The sequence below is a fragment of the Schistocerca cancellata genome, chromosome 6, assembly GCF_023864275.1.
Source record: "Schistocerca cancellata isolate TAMUIC-IGC-003103 chromosome 6, iqSchCanc2.1, whole genome shotgun sequence".
Taxonomy (NCBI): Eukaryota; Metazoa; Arthropoda; class Insecta; order Orthoptera; family Acrididae; genus Schistocerca; species Schistocerca cancellata.
The window spans coordinates 107,119,351-107,136,009 of NC_064631.1; the positions used below are offsets into that span (position 1 = coordinate 107,119,351).

Below are 16,659 nucleotides of genomic sequence, written 5' to 3' on the forward strand. Positions count from 1 at the left end.
ACTCCAGGCAAATGCCGGAATGGTTACTCTGAAAAGGCACGGCCGACTTCCTTCCCAATCCTTCCCTAACCCGATGAGACCGATGACCACGCTGTCTGGTCTCCTTCCCCAAACCAACCAACCAACCCGTATCCGTCACTGCCTGAGACCACCCGAGTAGTGCAACGCCCCAGTGAAGAGAATGCGAAGTCTTTTTCTCAAGCAGACAGGTCCAGTACTCAGAAAAAATAATCATGAAATAGTGACAGAGAATGAAGCAAGTGTCAGTAATGTCATAGTGTATTAGGATCAATATTTGGTTTCCTTGCCCACTACTTGCCCTTTTTGTATACACCTGTAATAGTCAAGCACCTGTCCACGCATAATTCGTAAAACTAAACAATGCAAACGCTTCTTGAATAAACTTGACATTGCGTATTTCGAACATGAAGGCAGGGGAGGCCCAGCAACTTGGATAACGAATTATTTATTCTAATTGCGTCACAGTTGCGTTTTATTAAACTGGCGACTAGTTTCGAACTTCCGAGTTAATTTTAAAGCCAGGCGCAATAAAACTGCACCAATTGCGCTCGGTTAGGCGACAATCAATTAACACATATGTAATACACGTACGATACACAGTCACTTGGAAGCCAGGTCACTTCCATAATGTAGAGGCATTCATGAAGTGCAGTGGCATTAAACACAGATCTTTCAGGAACGTTATCTGCACTTATGGGTGTTACTTGTGTTTATTTTGAGAAGACAGGTTAGTAAAAATACAATGCATAGGATATATTTCTGGAGCACTACATTTTCTGATACCATTTGCAGGAACAAAACCACAAGAGAGGTTGTGCAATTCGTAGGTTATGTGAAAGGAGCCTTTACTCTGGTTACATAGACGTCTTCTAATGAAATATTTCAATCTCGTGCTGGTGTGACAATTCTCTACTTCAGCCACAGTTATAGATAATGACATACGGTTCATAATCAGAGATGGGTAAATAATCCTTAATCATGTACAGATCGATCAAAATCTTTTGCCTGACTACGACATGGGGCAAGAATCAGGCGGCAGGAATCAGCAGTTCTGTACTCAAAGACCAGAGTTCTACAGCCGGAAGCTGTTATGAAGCATTACTGACGTATAGGATTATCTGGTACTGAGTTACTTTGTGCCAGAGACCAGTCATGGTGAGTCAGCATTCCGTCAAGAGTCCAGTTCTGAGTGTGACACACCGGTGCTTGAGTCACATTAAGTGTTTCGCATTTTATCAGAACCAGACTCAGATAACGATCTCTTAGGCACACACCGCTATCACTGGCTCACAGATGTTGCTGTGATGTGACAGTGACGACACCCAACACATCAACACTGTCACGAGTAGAAACCGAGTTCCACTACACGGCAAATTTGAGTAAGTACTTGCTTTGTTGTAAGCCTCTATTAATAATTCCTATAATTCCTCTGAATTAAGTTAATAACGCTACTGCCTCTTATCAACACTTTGGTGCAACGGGTGTTGGGACAGTGTGTGGTCTGCTATGAACAATTATGGGGTTGTAGAAAAATATCCGCTACCAGTCACAATAAAAGGTTGTTTTTTCGTCACACGACCGGTTTCGGGCTTGCGCCTATCTTCAGGTGTTTATACATTCATTTACATGTTTGTACTGTTGGAGATCACTGTACAAAAAAAAAAAATTATTTGCTGGTGACTACACAAATACAAGTGGGACAATTGTAAGTAGTAAGGCAGCATTTGACGAAAATATATTTATACCTCCTAGATCTAAGTTCTCTGACAACAGTGTGGCTCAAAACAATTCTAGCTGTCATTTTTTTAATTTTTTAATTTTTAAAATTTGTAATAGATTTGAGTAATTTCATATATATAACAACATTGTACTTCCTAGATCAAAGTTTTCCGTCAAAAATGTGAACCAAAAAATTTCATAATGTGTGTCAAGAAACGTCGCAGTCTATAATAGCTTTTTTAATTTCTATATATGCAACAACTTTGCACTTCCTGTGGCTAAGTTCTTTGACCATAACCTACGAGTTTCTGTGTGAGCAACATCTTTACATCTGCTACATCTAAGTTCTTTTACCACAGCCCACATGTTTGTGTGTAAACATAGTGTATTTCATGAGTGCACATCATAATAGTGTAATATGGAGATATACCTGATGTATGGACGTGAAAATGACCACAAGTGTGTAACTAAGTGGCAAAACTATCATCACAGCATAACTGTAATAATGGTGCTTCATCTTTTTGTAAGTACAGATATATTTTCGGCAAATGCTGCCTTACCACTTACAATTGTCCCACTTGTATTTGTGTAGTCACCAGAAAATAATTTTTTTGTATTTATACAGTGATCTCCAACAGTACAAACATGTAAATGAATGTATAAACACCTGAAGATGGGCGCAAGCCCGAAACCGGTCGCGTGACGAATAAACAACCTTTTATTGTGACTGGTAGCGGATATTTTTCTACAACCCCATAAAGGAACAGTCACGGAGTTCGACAGTATCCACTGTGGATACAATCGACGAACAATTTTGGTCCGGTCTGTGTCTGTGGGTCTACCACACCCCCACTAATATTTTATCCTTAATCAAAAATGGTTCAAATGGCTCTAAGCACCACGGGAGTTAACATCTGAGGTCATCAGTCCCCTAGACTTAGAACTACTTAAACTAACCTAAGGACATCACACACAGCCATACCCGAGAGGATTCGAACCTGCGTCCGTAGCAGCCACGTGGTTCCGGACTGAAGCGCCTAGAACCGCTCGGCCACTACGGCCGGCTATCCTTAATCACTAGCAAATTATTTAATCTCGCATGAGTGCTTTGGTAATTCAGTTTTTGAATCTCTGCTTGTTAACCTAATTTATTAGACACAGTTGTCTGGAACCGCGCCACCGCTACGGTCGCAGGTTCGACTCCTGCCTCGGGCATGGAGGTGTGTGATGTCCTTAGGTTAGTTAGGTTTAAGTAGTTCTAAGTTCTAGGGGACTGATGACCTCAGAAGTTAAGTCCCATAGTGCTTAGAGCCATTAGACACAGCTCTTGCGTTTCCCTTCGTGTCTACAGCACAGTTCCTTAGCCCGTGTCGATAGTCGTTTAATCTTTCGTTTTGGAAGCTAGTGACCGCTTGCTTGTTGGCGTTAGTCAGTCTGTCAGCCAGCAACAACCGGCCGAGATACAAGTAGCAACAGGAAAGTAACAGATTTTGTGACATTTGACGAGTTCCTAACTAGGAGCGAATTGTATAATTTCATCTGTGTGCTTCGATAGTTTAATTTCTCGAGTCTCTGCGTGTTAATTTAATATTTAATAGACATACTTCTCCTAACTAGGAGCAAATTATTTAATCGTACATGAGGCCTTGGTAGTTCAGTTTCTGAATCGCTGCGTATTAATCTAATTTATTAGGCAGTCCTTCCGTTTTCGTCACGGCCTACAGCAGAGTACTGTAGCGTATGTCAATATCCCTTTGTTTGTCTGTGTAGTGTAGTTTTCCACGGTCTTTAGTATGGAGAGGGACTGACGGCTCTGTGCGGATGCGAGCTGAGTTGGTGACACCATTGGCAGCATAGTCGACAGGACCGACTGCGGACCTCTGGTACAGAGCCCAGTGGAGGGTCTGAATCAAAGACTCAGACCGTTCTGTTACCGTGAAGGCTGCAGATTCCTCGACTTGCGCCATAGCGTGGTTGGGCTGAATAGATCTGGAGTACAACACGTGGGAGGCGGCTGCACGGGTACCGAGGGCTGTGTGGCGTGGAGTGGGTGGTCTTTTTAGGTTAGATTGTCTCAGGGAAACACAAAAAGGGCTTCAGTCTCCAAGGGTGCAGGTCTAACACAGGAAGAACTTAGATCCAGGAACCATTGGAACTGCTCGAAAGTAACGTACTCCTAAAATAGCGTGAACACCTCCGATTTATTTTATGAGCATAACATGATGACATAGGATCAACGACGTACATACATAACATAATCTGCTACTAAAAAATCATCCATAAAGTACTTGAAAATGGCCTACAATCGTACAGGAAATAAAGAGAATGGCAGCTGAAGGCTTCAAGAAATCTTTCAAAATATTCATCGCAGCTGCGGACGCTATCGCACTGAAAATTATGGATATAACAGTTGTAAATTGTTGTGACTATGTTGGGAAAGTACTAGAGCTCCAAGCTCTAATAGTTACAGGCACCGAAAGCTGGCTAAGGCCAGAGATAATTTCAGTCGGCATCTTTGTGGTTTTTAGTCCAAAGACTGATTTGCAGAAGCTCCCCACGCTAGTTCCCTCTTTGGAAGTCTCTCCATCTTGAATAACTATTACAACCTGCTTACTGTATATATGATTAGGTCTCCCCTACAGCAGCCTCACTCTTCTCCCACTTCCCAATATTTCCAAAGCAACGATACCTTCAAGCCTAAGTGTGCGTCCTATCAAACGATCTCTTCGTTTAGTCAAGTCGTGCCATACTTCTTTTCTCCCCAGTACGATGCAGTATCTTCTCTTTAGTTATTCGATATAGCCAGCTCATCCTCAACATTCTTCTGTAGCACCACATTTCAAAAGCTTCTATTCTCTTCTTGTCTGAACTACTTGTCGCTCACCTTGCACTTTTGTACAAGGGCTACACCCTAGACAAATACTTTCAGTGCAGACTTTCTAATACTTAAATTGATATTCGATGTTGAAGCACTTTTTTTTATAGCCAGTCTGCGTTTTATATCCTCTCTACTACGGCCATCGTCAGTTGTTTTATTGCCCAAATAGCAAAACTCATTGACTAGTTCTGTCACCTCACTTCCTAACGTAATTCCCCCGGCATCGCCTGATTCAATTCGACTGCAATCTATTACCTTTGCTTTACCTTTGTTGATGTTAAACCTGTAACCTCTTCCCAGTACAGTATCCATTCAGTTCATCTACTTCTAATTCTCTAACGTCCCTGACATAACTACAATGTCATCATCAAAATGAAAACTCTTTTTTTTCTTCTGCCTGAACTTTAGTTTTCTTTCCAAATTGCTCTTTGGTTTCCTTACTGCTTGCTCAGGGCACAGACTGAATAACATCGGGGATAGGCTACAACCCTGTCTCACTCCCTTCTCAACTTCTGCTTCCCTTTTATATCTTTCGACTCTTACAACCGCAGTATGGTTTCTGTACAGTTTGTAAAGAACCATTCTCTCTCTCTCTCTCTCTCTCTCTCTCTGTTTTATCCCTAATGCCTTCAAAATTTCAAATAGTACAGTCCAGTCAATATTGTCAAAAGCTTTCGCTACATCTGCAAATGCTATAGGTTTGACTTTCTTCAACACATATTCTAAGATAAGAAGTATGATCAGTACTGCAGCATCTGATCCTACATTCCTCCGGAACCCAGTTTTCTCTTCCATGAGCTCGGTTCCTACAACTTTTCCATCCTTCTGTAAATAATTCGTGTCAATGTACTGCAACCATGACTTATTTAAACTGATGTTCTGGTAGTATGCGCACCTGTCAGAACCTGCCTTTTTCGGAACTTGGATTATTACAGTCTACTTGAAGACTGAGGGTATTTCTCTAGTCTTAAATGTCTTGCACACCAGGTAGATCTATTCTGGGGGACCATATTTTTGCTCAAAGTAAAATCCTTGTCGCTGTATCATATCTGCCATCTCATCTTTATCAGCTTCCTCTTATCATTCTATAATACCGTCTGCATGGTTGATTCCCTTATGCAGACTGTCTACATGTTCATTCCATCTTTCACTTCTCCTTCTTTGCTTAGTGCCGGCTTGCCATCTGAGCTTTTAATTTTCACACAATTGCTCTCTTTTTTTCAAAGATATCTTTAGTTTTTCTTTAGACAGCGTCTCCGAGTGGACTTTGAAAATTAATTACAGATTATTATGAAAGACTAACTTTTATTCAATGCTGCATTACATTTCAAAGTGACATAGATATATGATACTATTTATCAACACAGTCACCGAGTATTCGCAAACAACGCTCGAAACGTTCTGCCAATCTTTCAGTTTCTCGACGATAAAAATCTGATGTTTGGTTAGGGAACCATTAGAGAACCGCTGTGTGAAATCCTCACCGTTGGAAAATCCCTTTCCACCCAATATCTGGACTTGCCGATTAGCATAACCTAAGTCTGTGCGGAATTAGTCAAATTATTGGCACCATTTCACTACAACTGGACGCGACACTGAATTTGGTTCATACACCGACAGATTTTCACGGTGAATCAGTGTGCAATTTAGGCATTTTGCCCACAAGACTCGTAATGTCTCGCGTACGTAAACTTTGCAGTACGTTTCAGTAGCTGCTCCATTTCAGTCGCACATTGTGGAGGGCGAGGAGGAGATTAGTGTTTAACGTCGACATCGAGGTCATTAGAGACGGCTCACAAGCTCGGATTAGGGGAGGATGGAGAAGGAAAGCGGCCGTGCCCTTTCGAAGGAGCCATCCCGGCATATGTCTTAAGCGCTTTAGGGAAATCACGGAAAACCTAAATCTGGATGGCCAAACGCGGGTTTGAACCGACGTCCTCCCGTGTGCTCTGTCGCACGTTATGATTCATCTGTAAAGTTCAAAATTCTTGGCTATTCACAGTGATCAGAATTTAAACTGAAAAAAGCACATGTTGCAACTCCTAAAACAACTTGAATAAGTCACATGTGCACCTAGAATCATTGCAAATGTTAGGGAGAGAGACATCAGTGAGTTGACATACGCGGTATATTTTCGTTCAATAATGTCTGGGGTAACTCATCATTAAGAAAGAAAGTGAGCATTGCTCAGAACAGTGCTATAAGAATAATTATGTGCTCATCCATGACCATCTTATAGTTTAAGGAATTGGGCATTTTGACTGCTGCTTCACACTATTTTCACTCCCTCTCGAAGTTTCTTGTGAATAACACACTGCAGTTCACAAGGAACAATAATGTACGTAATTACAATAACAAAAGGAAAAACGACATTCATTACTCCACATCAAGGTTGTCTTTGGTCCAAAAAGGGATGCAAAATACTGCAACCAAAATTTTTGATCCGTTAGCAGTGGTATGAAATGTCTGACAGACTGCAAAGTAAAATTTGAAAACAAATAGAAAAGGTTTCTCCTTCACAACTCCTTCTGTTCAGTAGAAAAATTTCTGTAATTGTGTAAAAGGTGGTGGTTAGTAATTTCTGAGTCACATCTGTATTTTAAAAGAAAGAGCTCTTACAAATGTTCAGCATGTAGCCATATTTACAAAAAAAAAAAAAAAAAAAAAAAAGCGACGGAAATGTAAAATGACTCGTTCCACATCATTACGAAGTATGGTGCAAAATCATCCGCAGAACATGTAGCTAACTGCTTAGGTCAATGGCAAGAGAACCTTTTGACAGCAAACGCTGAACATGTATTCTCTTCCGATAATGTGTCACTCTTGCGGTCTTCAGTCCGAAGAACGGTCTGACACAGATCTCCGCTAGTAAATCTTGCTCAAGCCTCCCGTGGTATAATTTTTTTTTTTCAATTCGATCTAGTATTCGATTTACCCATCTAATCTAATCTTCAGCATTCTTCTATAGCACCACATTTCAGAAACTTCTATCCTCTTTTGGCCACAATTATTAATTGCCAACCTTTCACTAATCTACAAGTTTACACTCCAGATAAATGCCTTTAGAGCAGACTTCCTAACAATTAAATCCATATTCGATTTTAAACAGTTTCTCTTTTTCTTGTTATTGTCAGTTTGTGTTTTATATCATCTCTATTTCAGTCATCGTCAGTTATTTTGCTGCTCAAATAAAACTTCTCTCTCACTTTTAGAGTCACATTTCTTAATCTAATCCCCTCACTATCACCAGACTAATTTTGCTAACTCCATTATCCTTGTTTCACTTTAGTGGATGTTCACCTTACAAATTCTTTTCAAAAGACTGTTTCTCCGTTCTAACGCTCTTCCAGGACCTTTATCACGTCTGACCGAATTACAGTGTCATTGGCAAATTTCAGAGTTTTAAGTTCTTCTCCCTGAACTGCAATACATTTTCCAACATTTTAGCTTTGTTTCCTTCACAGCGTTTCCAATGTGTATATTGAATAACACCAGTGATTGCCTACAATTATGCCTCACCGCGTCGCCAACGTCTGCTTCCCCTTCACGTCCATTTACTCTTATAACTACACTCTGGTTTATGTACAAGTTGTTACTAATCTATCGTTCCCCTCCCTCTATTTTATCCCTGCTATCTTCAAAATTTGAAAGTGTAAATTGTCGTCGACATTGTCAAAAGTTTGCTGTAAACCTACAAATGCTAAGAATGTAGGTTTTCCTTCTTAGACAGACATAGGGTCAGTATTGCCTCACGTGTTCGCCTACTACGAGTGTTACCACTCTTCTGCAAATAATTCGACTCTTGTTGTTGACCGGTAACTAAATAGAGCCTTTGTGAATAGAAATGCATGAATTATTACAATGTAGTAGAAACTGATTGATTTGATTATCATCTTGCAAAATAGTGAAGCGTATGTCGCCACAGTTGGCTCGATGTGCGATATCAGCTGTTTTGATCGCGACCTTGTCTTGGTGCCTGACCAATGGGACAGAACATCTCCGAGGCCACGATTTCAGTGGCCTTTGGATGTGTTATCGTTTGAAGAACGTTCCGCTAGCTCGTTTCGGGGCAAAGGTCCCGCCGCCTGCTTGTAAGACAACGTGCTGAGACTGTAATCTCTAATGGACCACCAAAGACACTCACGAGTTACTCACTGAGACAGTTGCTGCAGAACTGTCTGAGCGCCGCAGCTGATGTCAAAATGGTTCAAATGGCTCTGAGCACTATGGGACTCAACTGCTGTGGTCATAAGTCCCCTAGAACTTAGAACTGCTTAAACCTAACTAACCTAAGGACATCACACACATCCATGCCCGAGGCAGGATTCGAACCTGCGACCGTAGCGGTCGTGCGGTTCCAGACTGTAGCGCCTTTAACCGCTCGGCCACTCCGGCCGGCCGCAGCTGATGTCATCATACCCAGTGTGCCCCATCGGCGTGACAGTCGAGTACAGTTTAGACACGACACAATTGGTGGCGGTAACTTCATGTTTACCCAATGTCAGGGCAATTCCATCTCGGAGGCATTGGACGTTTCACGTGCCAGTCTGTCGGGAGTGTTCCGCGAGGAATGAAGACTCAGAGAAAATCGTCCACAGTCGGTCAACCTACACTACTGGTCATTAAAATTGCTACACCACGAAGATGACGTGCTACAGACGCGAAATTTAACCACAGGATAGATGCTGTGATATGCAAATGATTAGCTTTTCAGAGCATTCACAGAAGGTTGGCGCCGGTGACGACACCTAAAACGTGCTGACATGAGGAAAGTTTCCAACCGATTTCTCATACACAAGCAGTAGTTGACCGGCGTTGCCTGGTGAAATGTTGTTGTGATGCCTCGTGTAAGGAGGAGAAATGCGTACCATCACGTTTCCGACTTTGATAAAGGTCGGATTGTAGCCTATCGCGATTGCGGTTTATCGTATCGCAACATTGCTGCTCACTTTGGTCGAGATCCAATGACTGTTAGCAGAATATGGCATCCGGAATCCGTGGGTTCAGGACGGTAATACGGAACGCCGTGCTGGATCCCAACGGCGTCGTATCACTAGCAGTCGAGATGACAGGCATCTTATCTGCATGGCTGTAACGGATCGTGCAGCCACGTCTCGATCCCTGAGTCAACAGATGGGGACGTTTGCAAGACAACAACTATCTGCACGAACAGTTCAACGACGTTTGCAGCAGCATGGACTATCAGCTCGGAGACCATGGCTGCGGTTACCCTTGACGCTGCATCACAGACAGGAGCGCATGCGATGTTGTACTCAACGACGAACCTGGGTGCACGAATGGCAAAATGTCATTTTTTCGGATGAATCCAGGTTCTGTTTACAGCATCATGATGGTCGCATCCATGTTGAACGCACACTGGAAGCGTGTATTCGTCATCGCCATACTGGCGTATCACCCGGCGTGATGGTATGGGGTGCCACTGGTTACATGTCTCGGTCACCTCTTCTTCGCATTGAAGGCACTTTGAACAGTGGACGTTACATTTCAGATGTTTTACGACCCGTGGCTCTACCCTTCATTCGATCCCTGCGAAACCCTACATTTCAGCAGGATAATGCACGACCGCATGTTGCAGGTCCTGTACGGGCCTTTCTGGATACAGAAAATGTTCGACTGCTGCCCTGGCCAGCACATTCTCCAGAATTCTCACCAATTGAAATTGGTCAATGGTGGGCGAGCAACTGGCTCGTCACAATACGCCAGTCACTACTCTTGATGAACTGTGGTATCGTGTTGAAGCTGCATGGGCAGCTGTACCTTTACACGCCATCCAAGCTCTGTTTGACTCAATGCCAAAGCATATCAAGGCCGTTATTACGGCCAGAGGTGGCTGTTCTGGGTACTGATTTCTCAGGATCTATGCACCAAAATTACGTGAACATGTAATCACATGTCAGTTCTAGAATAATATATTTGTCCAATGAATACCCGTTTAACATCTGCATTTTTTCTTGGTGTAGCAGTTTTAATGGCCAGTGGTGTATATGACTAATCACGTTGAAGCGCATCTGCTTTTCGCCTCGACTCGTTTAACGCGTCAGTTTGGCACTATTCCGTCTTCTGCAAAAAGGCACGTAATTTAGACACGTTGTTATCGACGGTAACCTGTTTGCTTCATTGCATGCTACATACGTGACGACCGAGCTAGCTAGCGCATTGGTCAGCACACTGGACTTGCGTTCGGGAGGATGACGGTTCAAACCCGCTTCCAGCCATCCAGATTTAGGTTTTCCATGATTTCCCCAAATCGCTCGAGACAGATGCCATGTTGGCTCCTTTGAAAGTGCACAGCCGATTTCCTTCCCCACCCTTTACGCCATCCGAGCTTGCGTTCTGTCTCTAATGACCGCGATATCGAGGGTACGTTAAACCGAATCTTCCTTCCATCCTTACTTCTTGCAGACGTGACGAAGCTCGACTAGTATCTGCCAGACAGATGGGTTGTCATGAGTTTCCAGATGGTACCGTGCATGGCATAAGTAGAAGGAGGTTGCTCCATATACGAGGGACGTTCCGAAAGGAAAATTGATCATTGTTTTTGAATGAGAAGATGGTACACTAGGTGACGCAAGGAGACATCATATGAACCTGCACCCGTTGCTAGTAAACGACGGAAGGGGTGACATTGGAGGAGGAATGATGCATGTGCAGAACGCCAAAGAAGAGAGAGTAGCAACAGACCAGCATATCTACTGTTATTCGAGTACACATTACGATGGCAGACGGACGTGTGCTGATAACGTGGTCGCCAATGGACGTGCGTGCTGTTATCCGGTATTAATGGGCACTTGGGACTAGTAGGCCTGTCACCCAGGAACGTCTACAGACTGTGTAGGGTGAAGAGTTCATGTCTCGTCAAGTGATTGGTCGCTGGAATTGCATTTCAGAGAGGGACTTCCACCCGTTCCCTGCATTGAAAGCTGCACTGAATCACTTCCAAACCAATGCCGACTTGAAGCAGACTATATGATAATTCCTTGTATCGCAGGGCACCGAGTCTTACGAGAGCGGTTTCTTCAAGCTGATTACACGCTACGACAAATGTCTCGTTGTTGGCGGCGTCTACGTTGAAAAATAGTGCACGATGTCATGGTGAATTTGTTTTGGTTATAAAGTTTCGGTGTGAAAAACGACGAAACCTACTTTCGGAGTATCCCTTGTTATTGTTTTCGGAAGTGTGGTCGTTGGCTACTCTTTCACACAACGCTCCCACCGATCTCCTGAGTGAGATCGATACGTGCTCTCGGTTTCAGCAACGCTTCGCAAGTATATTTCGCTGTAAAACTTCCTGGCAGATTAAAACTGTGTGCCGCACCGAGACTCTAACTCGGGACCTTTGCCTTTCGCGGGCAAGTGCTCTACAATCAGAACTACCCAAGCACGACTCACGCCCCGTCCTCACAGCTTTACTTCTGCCAGTACCTCGTCTCCTACTTTCCAAACTTCATAGAAGCTCTCCTGCTAACCTTGCAGAACTAACACTCCTGGCAGAAAGGATACTGCGGAGACATGGCTTAGCCACAGTCTAGGGGATGTTTCCAGAATGAGATTTTCACTCTGCAGCGGAGTGTGCGCTGATATGAAACTTCCTGTCAGATTAGAAGTGTGTGCCGTAACGAGACTCGAACTCGGTAAAGTTTGGAAGGTAGGAGACGAGGTACTGGCGGAAGTAAAGCTGAGGACGGGGCGTGAGTCGTGCTTGGGTAGCTCCGATTGTATAGCACTTGCCCGCGAAAGGCAAAGGTCCCGAGTTCGAGTCTCGGTCCGGCACACAGTTTTAATCTGCCAGGAAGTTCCATATCAGCGCACGCTCCGGTGCAGAGTGAAAATCTCATTCTGGATATTTCGCTGTACGTCTGTAGGACGCGTTCGATTTGCGAAGTCGTGGTTAGTTGGAGTAAATCCTTTGCATTTGCTGTCAGTTTCACATTGCCTGTTCAGATGGACAGAAATTGCCTAACGTACTTGATTCAACCGAGAGCGTACATTGAACAGAATCTGCCACCATTCATCAACAAATGAGCAAATTTCTTTGATAACTTTATTTTGTGAATACTGCAAGAATGGTCCTTCGATCTCCTGTCATGTTATCCCCTGGCGGCTATTCATAACTGCCCTTTCTGTCTGAAGCCATTTGAATTACGCCAGATTTGTAACCGGAATCAGGGTTCGTCTGTTTATTTTGTTTAATCATACCTCGCAAGATATTGAAAGCACGTCGTTATGCACGTTCGCTACATACAACTTGTCGTAGCACAATTTCTTGTCCTGTTTAATAGCGCCACTAAAACGGCCACATACTTCCTACTATCACTTGTTATTGTTATAATAATGTTTCAGCCCTTTCGAGAAGCGCTTGTACCGCAGTTTAGTGATGAACGAAGTTTCGCCGACAGCTCCATTTTTAGATAAATTGTCACAGAATATTTCAGCTAAATGCTCTTGATTATTCAGAGATTAACGCTTTAGTACGTAATTCAGATTTAATGTTATTTCAGATTCAGTGCTATTTCAGATTAAGTGTTATTTCAGATTCAGTGTCATTTCAGTTTCCATTGACTACGTAAACATATGCATTGCACGAGTGTATGTCTATAAGACGAACGTCTTTTCACTAACATTAGAATACTTTGCCTCGGCAAATCTCCTCTGGCAATACACTGTTGTACAAAATGTAAGGACGAAAGTAACTTTCGCGTGATGTGTCACTACCAGGTTACATAGCTCTATGAAACATGCATCATGCTCAAAACGAACTGCTACGGTATATCAAAAAAGGTGACTTGAAGAAAACCGTAATGAGACGAATGGAAAAAACACTTTTATTCAAAGACAATGATTACTCTTAAGGCACTGTGATTCACGGATGTTGATCCAGTGTGCTGTTACCACGGACAGCAATGTATGCTCTGCAACGTGCTCTCATGTTGGCCACGAGGTTGGCAAGGAGGTCTCGTGGTACGTCGTTCTATTTCTCCATAAACACGGTTGACAAACTGCTGGATGGTTGTTGCCGGTGAGTGTACCGTGACAAAGACCTGGAGGTCTTATTATGCCTCCACCACACCGTAACATCTGGACCCCCAAAACCATCATGTTCGACAATGTTCCTGGCTCCATTACATACTCCTGCCTCTCTCTGTATAGGGGTATGTCTAGCATTGTCGAACATGATCATTTTTTCTCATTATCGTGCTAGCAAGTTTAGAATATTACGCGACCTAGTACTTTAATAAAGTTTACGAATACTGGCATAAAGCGCTTTCCATTCCGATACCGTACTGTCTCGCTACGGAAAGTGGTCCTGGCACACACTGCCTCACTGGACTCGCATTCGGGAGGACGACGGTTCAATGCCGCGCCCGGCCATCCTGATTAGGTTTTCCGTGATTTCCCTAAATCGCTCCAGGCAAATGCCGGGATGGTTCCTTTGAAAGGGCACGGCCGACTTCCTTCCCCATCCTTCTCTAATCCGATGAGACCGATGACCTCGCTGTTTGGTCTCTTCCCCCAAACAACCCAACCGCGAACTACCTCACTACCGCCCGTGTTAGCGACGAAGTCCGGTCGACAATGCCTCAGTTCAAACTACCAGAGCGGTCGTACAACTAAAAGAGTTCAAACACTGAGTAAGTTGCGACGACATTATGTTCACATTCCGTCGCACACCATTTCACTATCTGCTGTAGTTACTGGCCTTTGACATTAACTACTACAGCTAAAGTAATATAAATTCGAATTCGTTTCCACAAAGTTTTCCCTTACTCTTTACAATCATGGTATCCAACTAACTAATTCAGTAACATATCTAGAACTGACGATTGGCTGTAATCTAACCTCGTCACTCTGTACTACATAATACGTCAACAGAAAGTTCACGTTAAAATAGGAAAATTGCATAAATTTGAGATGATATTTGCGTACAAACACTACGTCTGCTCCCAGCATCTTCTGTTATACTATCTTCTCCTCTAACCAGTAAGACCCGATGGTGCACTAAAAACTAAAAATAGTTGGTAAGTAGATATAGAAAATGAAAAGGAAGAAAAGTAGAAATAAAACACGGCAACAAAATGAGCATGGTGTTCATCATACCACTATCTTCATCTGGTTGTATTATACCTCTAGAGACACAAGGTGATTCAGAAATATAATAATCTGCATTAATATTTTAAAATAATGTGCTTTGTATGATATGCACCAGTTGGTAGTTAACGGATCACCTAGAAATTGTCAACCCTGTTTCGCATAATGAGTCTTTATTATTTTCTGTTTATCATGTTTGCTTTATGATCATTCATCAGACATTAAATCTTCCGGAAACTGAAAATTTCTTTCAAAGGTACTGTATGTCACAGCACACCTACGATTATTAAAAGAGTTACGACAATTCGTTTTAAATGTCACAAATACAGTTTTTCAAACTAGAAGAAAAGGTCCTATAAATATACACGGTCCAGTCACATTACTGTGACTACTGCCTATAATCGACGTCAACGTGCAGTTACCACTCACAGACGGCAGATGGTAGCAGTAGCAGCGGAGGGTGTAGAAAGGCCGCGCGGGATTAGCCGAGTGGTCTCAGCCTTAGACGTGTATGAAGAGCTCCTTGATGTTCACAGTATTCACGGGACGACCACTGGCGAAGATATTTTTAAAGGAGTTGAAAGGGCAGCTCAGAAAAACAATCTTCAGTGGAAGAAATTAAAATGTATTACAACTGATGGTGGCAAAAACATGTGTGGGAAAAGTAAAGGTGTTGTTGCTCTCCTTTCTAAGGCCGTAGAAAATGACGGTGGCTCAAAACCATTAGTAGTGCATTGTATTATTTACCAACAGTCTTTATGTGGAAAACCTTTAGATATGTCAGAAGTTTTATAGCCAGTTATTTCAGTTGTTAATTATATCAGATCCCATGCACTCAGTCATCGCCAGTTCCGCGAGTTTCTTGAAGATATTGAGGAAAGCAACTTGCAGTATTATACTGCAGTGGACTGGCTTAGCTGCGGTAAAGTTCTGACCTGTTTTTTTTTTTTAACTCCGAACACTAATTGAAATTTTTCGGAACGAAAGGAATCGCCCTCAAGAGGAGTTACGGAACAGTGAGTGGTTATGGAAGCTAGCATATTATACAGACTTAACTAAACCTTATGACCTTAATTTAAAATTGTAAGGTGAAAACCAGCTTCTGCCTGATTTATACACGCATGTTAAGTCCTTTCGACAAAAGATTGCTTTGTTTCAATCTCAGTTGAACAAAGTATGCTTCACGCATTTTAATACATGCCAAACATTCAGTCAGCAAACTGAGATTCCGTTTCCTGCAACTTTAGCAATTGAAGCTTTGGGCGATTTAAAAATTAATTTTTAATCACGTTTTTCAGCTGTCGATATCAAGATATTTCAAAATCCCTTTGACGTCGATATAGAAGCGTTACACGCAGAACTTCAGTTTGAAATTATTGATTTGCAATGTAGCAACTTTTTTAAAGAAAAACATTCAAAGTCAACATTACTGGAATTTTATAAGTCTCTTCCATCCACACAGTTTCCAAATTTACATAAATTTGCACGTGTCTTTTTTTCCGCTTTTGGCACTACTTATTTGTGTGAAAAAACTTTCTCCAAAATGAAACATGCAAAAACTATTTACAGATCAAAATGAAGTGATGAGCATTTGAAGTCGCTGATGATTATCTCTACCAGTAAACTTGATCCACAACTGGACGTAATTATTTAAGGAAAGTTACAGCTACAAAAAATCACTAATTATCACTAAGATGTTAAATTTCTTTACGTGAATACTCTAACACTGTGAGTTTTCAAGATATAAATTAATTACAGTTATTTTTATACATCAGCTACAACTAAAATATCCAATATCATTATGTATACCAGGTATTGTATTTTCTTTAAATTGCCTTTAAATAAAATATTTTATACGATTTACACGCTACGTGTATTTTACAACGTAATCAAAAGAAAGTGAAACCTCGCTTAAGAAGCACCTTCCATAATGA

At 42.2% G+C, this 16,659-nt stretch overlaps 1 protein-coding gene across 1 annotated transcript in view; it reads left to right on the top strand.

Annotated features, from left to right (window-relative positions):
• The first annotated feature begins 1,364 nt into the window (after nucleotides 1-1,364).
• The window catches only part of LOC126088176 (UDP-glucosyltransferase 2-like), a 139,150-nt gene continuing 123,855 nt past the window's right edge, over nucleotides 1,365-16,659 (top strand). Inside the window, exon 1 of the mRNA XM_049906300.1 lies at nucleotides 1,365-1,400. The gene's annotated coding sequence lies outside the window, so the exon portion shown is untranslated. The remainder of the gene's footprint in view (nucleotides 1,401-16,659) is intronic.